The following is a 13,120-nucleotide window of genomic DNA, read 5'->3' as shown; positions in this document are numbered from 1 at the left end:
ATTTTGATGAGTTTTTGACAGTCTATATATGGGTCCAATAAAATTGCCAGGAGAGTCCAATTCTATAATATGAGACTTCAAAAGACCTGAGTTTTGAATGTCTGCCACTGTCAGAGGTTATGAATAAAGATGAACAAAGATATCAGTAAAAATAAGGGGTTATATAATAGTTAAAAGCTTATTTTTTTTGTATTAAAAAATTCAGTAAGAGCCCTGGCCGGTTGGCTCAGTGGTAGAGCATCAGCCTGTTGTGCAGAGGTCCCGGGTTCAATTCCCGGCCAGGGCACACAGGAGAAGTGCCCATCTGCTTCTCCACCCCTCCCCCTCTCCTTCCTCTCTGTCTCTCTCTTCCCCTCCCACAGCCGAGGCTCCATTGGAGCAAAGATGGCCCGGGCACTGGGGATGGCTCCTTGGCCTCTGCCCCAGGCGCTAGAGTGGCTCTGGTCACGGCAGAGCATCGCCCCCTGGTGGGCAGAGCATCGCCCCTGGTGGGCGTGCCGGGTGGATCCCGGTTGGGCGCATGCGGGAGTCTGTCTGACTGTCTCTCCCGGTTTCCAGCTTCAGAAAAATACAAAAAAAAAAAAAAATCAATAAGAATTTAAGATTAAACAAACAAACAAAAAGAAATAAAAACCTTCTGAGCTAGAGTTAGTAATGTTGGGCTGGGTTATGTTTCCCAGGCAATGTTCACTCTTCTCCTTTGGGGTTCTGTGGTGGAGAAGGACAAAACGCAGTGGGACTCTTTAAGTTTTTAAAAGAGGAGGAAGCCATGGAAAAGGGTGTTTTGATTCTTCTTTCCCTTTCATTATACATTTATTTTTGACCACTGACCATCTTCCGGGAACTGTGTTAAGTGCTAGGAATGGAATATCACTTTCATGGTGCTTATTGTTTAATGTATGAGGAAAGGAGAGGATTATTGGGCAGTTAATATTTTTCGGGCACTCTTAAAAAATTTCCATGTATTACATTTTTTTAACACTCTCTTCCACAATAGTCATGTGGAGGTAGATGCTATTATTACTGAAATAAAAATTACTTTAGAAGAAATTAAAGCATGTCATATAGAAATCTCTAGACTAGGCCACAGTGGGTAAGGAAAATAAAAAATTCTTACTGGGTATCATAAAGCTCGGTGAAAAGGGAAGCAGGTAGAACAGTTCCTCGTTAGAAGCTTACAGACTGGTCTTGTTCTCTTTCATAATGTGGGATCCTGTCACCCTCAGATCTGGGAGCCACCATAACTGGCTGGCTGGGTCATGAAAGCTAGGGATGATAGGAGCATTTGGAGGTGCAGAAGACCAAAGTTTCTAGTATCTTAGATTCAAATCTAAAACTTTTCCTCCTAGAAAATTATTACATGTCAGTCACTCATTTCTGTGGGGATGGTACCCTTCAGATGCATTATGTTTAATTGACTTGCTTAGGAGCACTTTCCCAATACACATGGTGGAAGTAAAGCATGTTACCTACAGACTATTAAATTTATCTTATCTGTAAGAAATAAATTAGCCAAAAGCATTGTACCTTTAATGAGATCAGTCATCTGTAAATAAACCGTACAATGTCAATATGTAGCCCTCAGTTGGCCAAAGAAGGTCATTAAATAGGATTAAAATAGAATGACTTTATTAACACAAGTTGTAAGCTATTGGAATGTATTTTATCCTGCCTAAAAAAAGTAAAGGAAAAAATAGTTAAGCTTTTATTTTCATTCATTTTAGAGAGGGGGGGGGGAGAGAGAAAGGGAGAGAGAGAGAGAGAGAAAAGGGGGAGTGAACAGGAAGTATCAACTCCCATATATGCCTTGACCAGGTGAGCCCATGGTTTGGAACTGGAGACCTAAGTATTCGGAGTCAACACTCCATCTGCTATGCCACCACAGGTCAGGCAAAAGACTGATTAAAGAAAGAAAAACACATAAAGGAAAAGAAAGGAAAACAGAGAGAGTGGCAATAGAAAGGAACTGGCCAACGTGGGACAGAGAAAGGTGAGAGAAAAAAAAATAAGTTCAGTAGGTTGTGTGTCACCAGCAGTGTCTAGGTGGTAGAAAGTTCTGGCTCTCCTATGTAATATCTTGCCCTATCCATATGGTAAATTAATTCCAACAGTAGCTGTGTATTCATCAGCTTAATCAAGTGTGCTCACCCTCACATTTAAGGTCAGCCAGCTTGCCACCTTGGTTCTGTTTCAATGCTTTTATGAACCTCATTTTACCCTGATTTCTTTCACTGAATTAAATTGTAAATTCCAGGATTATTGTGTATAATAACCACATTTTTCATTGTAAATTGTTAAGTTTATTGTTTGGGGGTTTGGTGGTTGTAAATTATCCATTTGTAATGACCAACATTGTGTTTATGGAGCCAAGAAATAGAGCCAAACTCCAGACCATGATGATCTGAGCCGTGTCTTGCTCTCAGGTGTCCAATCTATTAGCTTCAATGCATTTTTATTATGACCCATATTTTTGTATCACAACCTATTATTATGATTGCATTTATTAACATCATAAACATGAAAAGTTAACGTTAACTAAGACTCCACTTCCTGAGGTGCACTGTATTGTATTTTGTCTGTTTTCTTAACTGTACTTCATAGCAACTTTTAAAAGGTAATGGGCACACAACACAATCAACAGTTAGTTCAGATGCTGTGGAGATGTTTGCCTGGGACCTATGTGCTCTTGTTGATCAGTGTTACCCCATTAAATTAAATTTTCTAAATAAAATTTAAAAATAATTAATAAAATTATATTGCAATCTTCAAAGGGTGATCTTTTAAACTGGAAAGTTGTTTCTTTTTTTTTATACAGGGACAGAGAGTCAGAGAGAGGGATAGATAGGGACAGACAGACAGGAACGGAGAGAGATGAGAAGCATCAATCATCAGTTTTTTGTTGTGACACCTTATTTGTTCATTGATTGCTTTCTCATATGTGCCTTGACCGCGGGCCTTCAGCAGACCGAGTAACCCCTTGCTCGAGCCAGTGACCTTAGGTCCAAGCTGGTGAGCTGTTTTGTTTTGTTTTTTTTTGCTCAAGCCAGATAAGCCCACACTCAAGCTGGAGACCTCAGGGTCTAGAACCTGAGTTCTCCGCATCCCAGTCCAACTCTCTATCTACTGTGCCACTGCCTGGTCAGGCGAAAGTTGGTTTCATCAACCAAGCTCCATATGGAGCCACAGGGGCAGAAGATATGCCTGCCTTGTTAACCTGACCAGCAAATCAACCCTATAAATCTGTAGATAGTGGTCATTTCTAAATTCCTCTCACATCTAAGAGGCTGGAATTGTTTTCTATTTTAAAGAAGAGAAAAATAAAGTCCAGAATGTTAAACTGTTAAATTAAACTCACTCCTATTCAAAAATCTAATTATTGACGGAGCTGGGATTTTTGCCCAGGTCTGCATGACATCAATTTGTACTTATGTCCTCTGAGATATGTTTACTCCCTAGCTTTTGGTAGGAAAGTTATTAGTTTTTCATATAGCTAACTAGCTAATTAACTAACTAGACAAGTATGCATTCCTAAACCATTAAACATAGTGAAGTCTGCTGTGGGAAACTTGGAGTTCTGCCTTTGGTTGTAAATTCTGAAAATACCACCTGTAACTTAAATATTTGCACATGCGGTACGTGAATCATGGCTGTGGGAAAATTCTCCCTCCATTTACTCTTTGGATTCAAGCAACTTAACATAAAAACTCTCTGGCTTCCTCATCCCTTCATCCATCTACCCTTGGGATAACCTGAAGTTCTTCCTCTACCAATAAAGGATTGGGGTGTCTGAGAGTCTACAGAGGAAGTTGGGATGCCCACAGAGAAGAAAGAATTTGGGACAAAAGAGGACAGAGAAGAAAAACTTGACTGACTAAACAGTACTACCTAAACAAAATTATGGAGGGACTATGGCAGATTCCTCTAAGTAATTAAAGAATTATGTTTAAGAGTTGGAAAGGTAGAATCCATATAAATGGCTGTTTATGTGCTAAATAAATGGATGCAAAATTATTCTAGACTGTCAAGTATCTGCCAGGTCAGAGGTTTGATATTTCTTGTAAACCACAAAAATATCTCACTATAATGAAGGAAGTGGTCCCTAGGCCAGCCTTTATATTTTTCTCTATTTCATACCCAAGCTTCTCTTCACTAAAAAACCAAAGTCCTGTTGACATGCAGATATTTAAAGAATCAATATGACAGTGAACAGATTCTGAGTAGGAGTAGAAAGAGGCCCAGGAATTTCCTCATAGCTAGTAATCACTTGAGCTCCTCAATAAAACCTGCCATTGTTTTGTTCTCTAGATGAGCACATTGTTTGGATGAGAGAACATGCCTAATCAAAAGGTGAATTGTCCTACATATTGGAGGTTGATGCACAATTAGAATTTAAATTTCCTACAAGATAGAAATAATCGCAAGTGTCTTTTTTTTAAGCCTTATGGCTTGAACCTAAAAGAAATTATGGATTTCCTTTGACTAAATCCTTAAGCAGTATAAAACAAAGTTAGGCAACATTAAACTTTCAGTTGAAATATTAGAAACTATGTTTGTCAAGGCTAAATATTTGAACTTTCTCTAAATAGCACGGACTAGTTTGATCCACTCAACATTCAGATAGAAAATGATAAGATTTTTTTCTTTGGAGTATGTCCTCATAATAAACCAACCAAGTATATTTGCATGCAGAACCTTAGAAGGCTCACTGAGATGTAAGAAGCTTTTGTATTGCCAATTCCACAGGCAATTGAATACATGCACCCACAGAAGTAAAAAGCAATGACTTAAGGGAGAGCCACTCTCTTCTTCTCCTTGACTGAAGTAAATTTTCATTTTATGTGAAGATGCTTATATTTAGCAATGTCACCTTAAAACTACATCAAAAAGTTGTAAATGAACCAAGATCAAAGAGGAAAGAAACTATACAGGAAACTCAATCTGTCTCTTCTTCCTACATTACTAGTATTCCAGATCATGACTACAAACCTATTAATATTGAAAACACTGAAGAAATAATAATCCATTTTTCTGAAAAAAAATTTTTTTTTTTTCATTTTTCTGAAGCTGGAAACAGGGAGAGACAGTAAGACAGACTCCCGCATGTGCCCGACCGGGATCCACCCGGCACGCCCACCATGGGGCGACGCTCTGCCCACCAGGGGGTGATGCTCTGCCCCTCCAGGGCGTCGCTCTGCCACGACCAGAGCCACTCTAGCACCTGGGGCAGAGGCCAAGGAGCCATCCCCAGCGCCCAGGCCATCTTTGCTCCAATGGAGCCTTGGCTGCGGGAGGGGAAGAGAGAGACAGAGAGGAAAGCGCGGCGGAGGGGTGGAGAAGCAAATGGGCGCTTCTCCTGTGTGCCCTGGCCGGGAATCGAACCCGGGTCCTCCGCACGCTAGGCCGACGCTCTACCGCTGAGCCAACCAGCCAGGGCCTCTGAAAAAATTTTTAATGAGCAATAAAGTAAATCTTAGAGATAAGAATTAAATCTACTTAGTTGCAGCATCTAGGATGAAAGCAGTTATTAAAATCTGCAAATTTTTTTTTTAAGATTTAATTTATTAATTTTAGAGAGAGGAGAGAGAGAGAAAGGTGAAGGGAGAGAAGACTAGCACCAGCCCATAGTTGCTTCTCATATGTGCCTTGACCAGGTAAGCTCAGGGATTTGAACTGGTCACCTCAGTATTTCAGGTCTATGCTCCATCCACTGCACCACCATAGGTCAGGCATACAATATGTGTGTGGTTTTTTGTTTGCTTGAGTTTTTGTTTTTTTTTTGGAGATTTTTTAAATTGTGAAAAAAGCAAAAAACATAGAAATTCTTTCTGAAATTTGAATTCTCTATTAGATTTTACATTAAAAATGCATTAAGATTTTTAGTACTGTTTTCACCACTGCCTCAAGCTATATTTGTCTTATCAAGAAGTATGCATATCATATCAGGAATGTAATGATTTCAAATTGGTAACTTTCCTTAAAATGCGGTGCATTCTATTTCATTCTGAATTGAAGTGTCATCCAACTTCTAAAGCAAGCAAAATCATACATGTACATGTTCAATTAATAAGTATTTATTGATCTTTATTATTTCCTTCCTTCTACTAGCTCTGGGCTTTACTTGCTGTTCTTTTTCTAGTTCTTTTAGATGCAGGGTTAAGTTGTTTATTTGAGCTTTTTCTAGCTTCTTGAGGTATGCCTGTAATGCTATGAACTTTCCTCTCAGGACTGCTTTTGCTGTGTCCCATAAATTTTGAGTTGATGTACGCTCATTATCGTTTGTTTCTAGGAATTTTTAAATTTCTTCTTTGATCTCAATGTTAACCCATTTGTTATTTAATAACGTGCTATTTAGTTTCCAAGTGTTTGAATGTTTTTCAATTTTTCTATTGTGGTTGATTTCTAGTTTAATGCCATTGTGATCAGAGAAAGTGCTTGACATGATTTCAATCTTCTTAAATTTGTTGAGACCGCTTTTGTGCCCTAACATGTGGTCTATTCTAGAGAATGTACCATGAGCGCTTGAAAAGAATGTATATTCTGCTGTTTTAGGGTGAAAGGTTCTGAAGATATCTATTAAATCGAGTTGATCTAATATGTCCTTTAAGTCTGCTGTTTCTTTGTTGATTTTCTTTCTTGAGGATCTATCTAATGATGTTAATGGGGTATTGAAATCTCCTACTATTATAGTATTGCTGTTGATCTCGCCCTTTAAGTCCATCAAAGTCTGCTTTATATATTTAGGTGCTCCTATATTAGGTGTGTAGATATTTATAATGGTTATATCTTCCTTTTGGATTGCTCCCTTTATCATTATGTAGTGACCTTCTTTATCTCAAACTATGGTCTTGGATTTAAAGTCCATTTTGTCTGATATAAGTATTGCTACCCCAGCTTTTTTTTCATTTCCATTTGCGTGAAATATTTTTTACATCCTTTTATCTTCAGTCTGTGTGCATCTTTTGATTTAAGGTGTGTCTCTTGTAGACAGCATATGTATGGGTCCTGTTTTCTTATCCACGAAGCTACCCTATGTCTCTTGATCGGATCATTTAATCCATTAACATTTAAGGTTATTACTGATATGTAATTGTTTATTGCCATTTTTTTTCTTTGAAACTGTATTCCTCTTTTGCTATATTCTTTTTTTCCTTTGATCTGTTTACAACAGGTCCCTTAGCATTTCTTGCAGCCTTGGTTTGGTTGCAGTGAATTCCTTGAGTTTTTTTTTGTCTGTAAAGCTTTTTATTTCTCCTTCAATTTTAAATGATAGCCTTGCTGGATAAAGTAGTCTTGGTTGTAGGTTCTTGCTCTGCATTACTTTGAATATTTCTTGCCATTCCCTTCTGGCCTCAAGTGTTTCTGTTGAGAAGTCAGAAGTCATCCTTATGGGGGCTCCTTTGTAGGTGATAGTCTTTTTTTCTCTAGCAGCTTTTAATATTTTCTCTTTATCATTTAGCTTTGGTATTTTAATTATGATGTGTCTTGGTGTTGGTTTCTTTGGGTTTCTCCTTAATGGAGTTCTCTGTGCTTCCTGAACATGTGTGATGTTTTCCTGCCTTCATTGGGGGAAGTTTTCTGCTATAATATGTTTGAACACAGTCTCTATCCCTTGTTCTTTCTCTTCTTCTTCAGGAACCCCTATGATGCGGATGTTATTTCTCTTCATGTTGTCACAGAGCTCTCTTAGAGTTTCCTCAGACTTTTGGAGTCTCTTTTCTTTTTTCTGCTCTGCTTCTGTGCCTTTATTTATTGTGTCCTCTAACTCACTGATTCGATTCTCTGCTTCATCCATCCTGCTTTTAATTCCTTCCATTGTATTCTTTATTTCAGATATTGTATTTGTCATTTCTGACTGATTCCTTTTTATTATTTCAATGTCCTTTTTTATATTTGCTATCTCTTTATTTAGGTTTTCATAATGGCCACCTATGGTTGTGACACAGAGGCTAAAGAACAATACAGAGGATCAATGAAACCAGGAGCTGGTTCTTTGGAAAGGTAAACAAGATCGATGAACCTTTAATGAGAATCACCAAGGAAAAAAGAGAGAGAACTCAAATAAATAAAATTAGAAATGAGAGTGGAGAAATAACAACTGACACAACAGAAATACAAAATATTGTAAGAAAATACTATGAAGAACTGTATGCCAATAAACTAGACAACCTAGATGAAATGGACAAATTCCTTGAATCATATAATCTTCCAAAAATCAATCTGGAAGATCAGAAAACCTAAACAGACCAATTACAACAAATGAGATTGAAACAGCTATCAAAAAACTCCCAAAAAAGAAAAGTCCTGGGCCTGATGGCTTCACAAGTGAATTCTACCAAATATTCAAAGAAGAACTAACTCCTATCCTTCTCAAGCTATTTCAAAAAATTCAAGAGGAAGGAAGACTTCCAAACTCCTTTTATGAGGCGAGCATAATTCTGATTCCAAAACCAGGCATAGACAACACAAAGAAAGAAAATTATAGGCCAATATCCCTGATGAACTTAGATGCAAAAATCCTCAACAAAATATTAGCAAACCGGATCCAGTAATATATGAAAAAAATCATACACCATGATCAAGTGGGATTTATTCTTGGGAGGCAAGGCTGGTACAATATTCGCAAATCAATCAATGTGATTCATCACATAAACAAAAGAAAGGAGAAAAACCACATGATAATTTCAATAGATGCAGAAAAAGCATTTGATAAAGTCCAGCACACATTCAAGATCAAAACTCTCAGCAAAGTGGGAATACATGGAACATACCTCAACATGATAAAGGCCATCTATGACAAACCCACAGCCAACATCATACTCAATGGGCAAAAATTAAAAGCAATCACCTTAAGATCAGGAACAAGGCAAGGGTGCCCCCTTTCACCACTCTTATTCAACATAGTTCTGGAAGTCCTAGCCACAGCAATCAGACAGGAAAAAGAAATAAAAGGCATCCAAATTGGAAAAGAAGAAGTAAAACTATCATTATTTGCAGATGATATGATATTGTATATAGGAAACCCTAAAGTCTCAGTCAAAAAACTACTAGACCTGATAAATGAATTTGGCAAGGTGGCAGGATATAAAATCAATACTCAGAAATCAGAGGCATTTTTATACACTAATATTGAACTGTCAGAAAGAGAAATCAAGGAATCAATCCCCTTTACCATTGCAACCAAAAAAATAAAGTACCTAGGAATAAATCTAACCAAGGAGATTAAAGACTTGTACTCGGAAAATTATAAAACATTGATAAAAGAAATCACAGAAGATACAAATAAGTGGAGGAATATACTGTGCTCATGGTTAGGAAGAATAAACATCATTAAAATGTCTATATTACCCAAAGCAATTTACAAATTCAATGCAATACCGATTAAAATACCAATGACTTACTTCAAAGATATAGAACACATATTCCAAAAATTTATATGGAACCAAAAAAGAACACGAATAGCCTCAGCAATCTTGAAAAGGAAGAAAAAAGCGGGAGGTATCACACGTCCAGATATCAAGTTATATTATAAGGTCATTGTACTCAAAACAGCATGGTACTGGCATAAGAACAGGCACATAGATCAATGGAACAGAACAGACAACTCAGAAATAAACCCACAGCTCTATGGACAACTGATATTTGACAAAGGAGGTAAGAGCATACACTGGAGTAAAGACAGCCTCTTCAACAAATGGTGTTGGGAAAACTGGACAGCTACCTGCAAAAAAATGAAACTAGACCACCAACTTACACCACTCACAAAAATAAACTCAAAATGGATAAAAGACTTGAATGTAAGCCGTGAAACCATAAGCATCTTAGAAGAAAACATAGGCAGTAAGCTCTATGACATCTCTTGCAGCAGTATATTTGCTGATTTGTCTCCACAGGCAAGTGAAATAAAAGACAGGATAAACAAATGGGACTTTATCAAACTAAAAAGCTTCTGCACAGCTAAAGACAATAAGAACAGAATAAAAAGACAAACTACACAATGGGAGAACATATTTGAAAATATGTCTGATAAGGGGTTAATAACCAAAATTTATAAAGAACTTGTAAAACTTAATACCAGGAAGACAAAAAATCCAATCCAAAAATGGGCAAAAGAAATGAATAGACACTTCTCCAAAGAGGACACACAGATGGCCAATAGGCATATGAAAAAATGTTCAACATCACTAATGATTAGAGAAATGCAAATTAAAACCACAATGAGATATCACCTCACACCAGTCAGAATGGTGCTCATCAATAAAACAACACAGAATAAGTGCTGGCGAGGATGTGGAGAAAAGGGAACTCTCCTGCACTGCTGGTGGGAATGCAGACTGGTGCAGCCACTGTGGAAAACAGTATGGAGATTCCTCAAGAAATTAAAAATTGAACTTCCTTTTGACCCAGCTATACCACTGTTAGGAATATACCCCAAGAACACCATAGCACTGTTTGAAAAGAAGAAATGCACCCCCATGTTTATGGCAGCATTGTTCACAATAGCAAAGATCTGGAAACAGCCCAAGTGTCCATCAGAGGACGAGTGGATTAAAAAGCTTTGGTATATATATATACTATGGAATACTACTCAGCCATAAGAAATGATGACATAGGATCTTTCACAACATGGACGGGCCTTGACAACATTATACTGAGCGAAAGAAGTAAATCAGAAAAAACTAAGAACTATATGATCCCATACATAGGTGGGACATAAAGATGAGACTCAGAGACATGGACAACAGTGTTGGGGGTACAGGGTGGGGGGAGGAGAGGGAGGGGGTTGGGGGAGGGGAGGGGCACAAAGAGCATGGCTTTTCAGCATTTGCCATATTCCCCCTTTAATCTATAGACAGCAAATATTTACTTATGGTGTTTCCACTATAAAGACTGCTGTCTTAGGGACAAATCCTGATGAACTATTTCAGCAGTTCCTCCTTCTTCAAAGACTTATATGTCAACATAGAGCTCCATGTTTCATAGGACATACTCAAGATCACTCCATGCTCCCTGGAGCTTTAACACAAGGGAATGTCCTTTTTTTTTTTTTTTTTTTTTTTTGTTGTTGTATTATTTCTTTTATTTATTTTTTGTATTTTTCTGAGGATGGAAATGGGGAGGCAGTCAGACAGACTCCCGCATGCGCCTGACCGGGATCCACCTGGCATGCCTACCAGGGGGGAATGCTCTGCCCATCTGGGGTGTTGCTCTGTTACAACCAGAACCATTCTAGCAACTGGGGCGGAGACCATGGGGCCATCCTTAGTGCCCGGGGTGGCTTTGCTCCGGTGCAGCCTTGACTGCGGGAGGGGAAGTGAGAGACAGAGAGGAGGGAGAGGAGGGAGAGGGGGAGGGGTGGAGAAGTAGATGGGCGCTTCTCCTGGGTGCTCTAGCCAGGAATCGAACCCGGGAATCCTGCACACCAGGCCAATGACTCCTACGGGTCTACCATATCATGCTTTTTACTTAAAAAAAAATTTACATTTCTTTTGAAGGCTGATGAACAGGAGACACCAAATCTTTTTCACCTGCAAACTACTACCTTCTTTATTAGAGCCAGCTAATAACACTGTTTTGTCTTTTTTCAAATAGCTCCAGATATATGGAAAAGATTTATATAGGTGGATGGGGATCCTCAAACCCCTCAGCGAGATCTTCTGAGCATGGCTTTTAAGATACCTAGAGGCAGAAACAGCCCAATAGAGATCAGGGGAACTACCAGCTTTCAGGATACACCCTTAAAGGCTCCAATGCCCCAAAGGTGTCTCATAGGATGCCATCTGGGTCCTGCTTCAATAGTGGAAAGGAAGGTCATTGAGCTAAAGTCTGCCAGGCTTACATGCCTCTGCTGTGAGGAAACAGGGACACTGGAAGGTAGGCTTCCCCCTTGCTCCTCTAAGGGAGGGTTCAGTCTCTTCCAGCCCTGCTCCAGCCACCTATGACCTAACCTTGCCCAGAAAGCTGGGGTTTGCCACTGAAGGCTGAAGGTGCCCAGGGCCGTCGGCCCCATCTATGACACTGTGGACGAGCCTAGGGTATTTCTTCCAAGAAGCAGGTAAACTGATCTCATTTGCACAAGGGCCACTTAACTATATTTTGCCTGAATAGTCAGGTTTTTTATTCTTCCCTCAAAGATCTCTGTTGTGGGTGTTGATAGTCCTATTTTCTGCTGCTTTGCTTAATATATAGTGTTTCCTTTATCCCTCCTACCTCAATGTCCCACTCATTTTTCAGGCTGGGACCTACTCCTAATTTAGAGCTCTCTTTCCCCCTTTTGACAACTTGTATTATGAATCTACCTTTGCCACCCAGCTTAGTGTATCCCAAGGTTCTCTTTACCATGCCACAGTCGCAGAGCTCCAGGGAAGAGCAATCTGGTCTCAACTCTCCAGGCAGAGGAGAACAGAAGATCCATATCCATGCATGCTGCAAATGGCTTTTCCAGTCTACCTGAATCATTACCAGCTAGAAGCAGCAGTCACTGGGACTTGGACATGAGCTGCAAAATATAGAATGGTGACAACAATTCCAGTGCCATGCGGACTTTTCCTGTGTGGACTTTTCCTGGACTCCTGCTCCCTGTGACAGCTCCTAACAGACTGAACTGTGGTTGGGTTGCATTTTTTCAGGGATTTGGCATGGTGATGGGGCCAACTTGGACTTGGTGAACAGGTTAAGGACACTACTCTTTTATGGATTCTTGCTGTGTTGGCCAAGAGTTTGCTTAAAGGCTTTTAATCACTGTAAAAAAAATAGAAGACTGGATAAAGAAGATGGGGCACATATACACCATGGTATACTATTCAGCTAGAAGAAACAATGACATCAGATCACTTACAGCAGAATGGTGGAACCTTGATAACATTATGCGGAGTGAAATAAGCGAATCAGAAAAAAACAAGAACTGCAGGAGTCCATACATTGGTGGGACATAAAAGCAAGACTAAGAGACATGGACAGGAGTGTGATGGTTATGGGGGATGGGGAGAGGGAAGGGGGGAGAGGGGAAAGGGGAGGGGGAGGGGTACAAAGAAAACTGGATAGAGGGTGGCGGAGGACGATCTCTCTTTGGGTGATGGGTATGCAACAGAACTAAATGACAAGATAACCTGGAAATGTTTTC

General features: G+C 39.3%; 1 non-coding gene across 1 annotated transcript; it reads left to right on the top strand.

Annotated features, from left to right (window-relative positions):
• Positions 1 to 210: 210 nt before the first annotated feature.
• On the top strand, positions 211 to 286 carry TRNAN-GUU (transfer RNA asparagine (anticodon GUU)). The gene has a single exon. It is a non-coding gene; the product is annotated as a tRNA-Asn (tRNA).
• The last annotated feature ends 12,834 nt before the right edge of the window (positions 287 to 13,120 follow it).

This window comes from Saccopteryx leptura, chromosome 2, assembly GCF_036850995.1.
Source record: "Saccopteryx leptura isolate mSacLep1 chromosome 2, mSacLep1_pri_phased_curated, whole genome shotgun sequence".
In the NCBI taxonomy this organism is placed as follows: Eukaryota; Metazoa; Chordata; class Mammalia; order Chiroptera; family Emballonuridae; genus Saccopteryx; species Saccopteryx leptura.
This window is presented reverse-complemented; position numbering and strand designations above follow the sequence as displayed.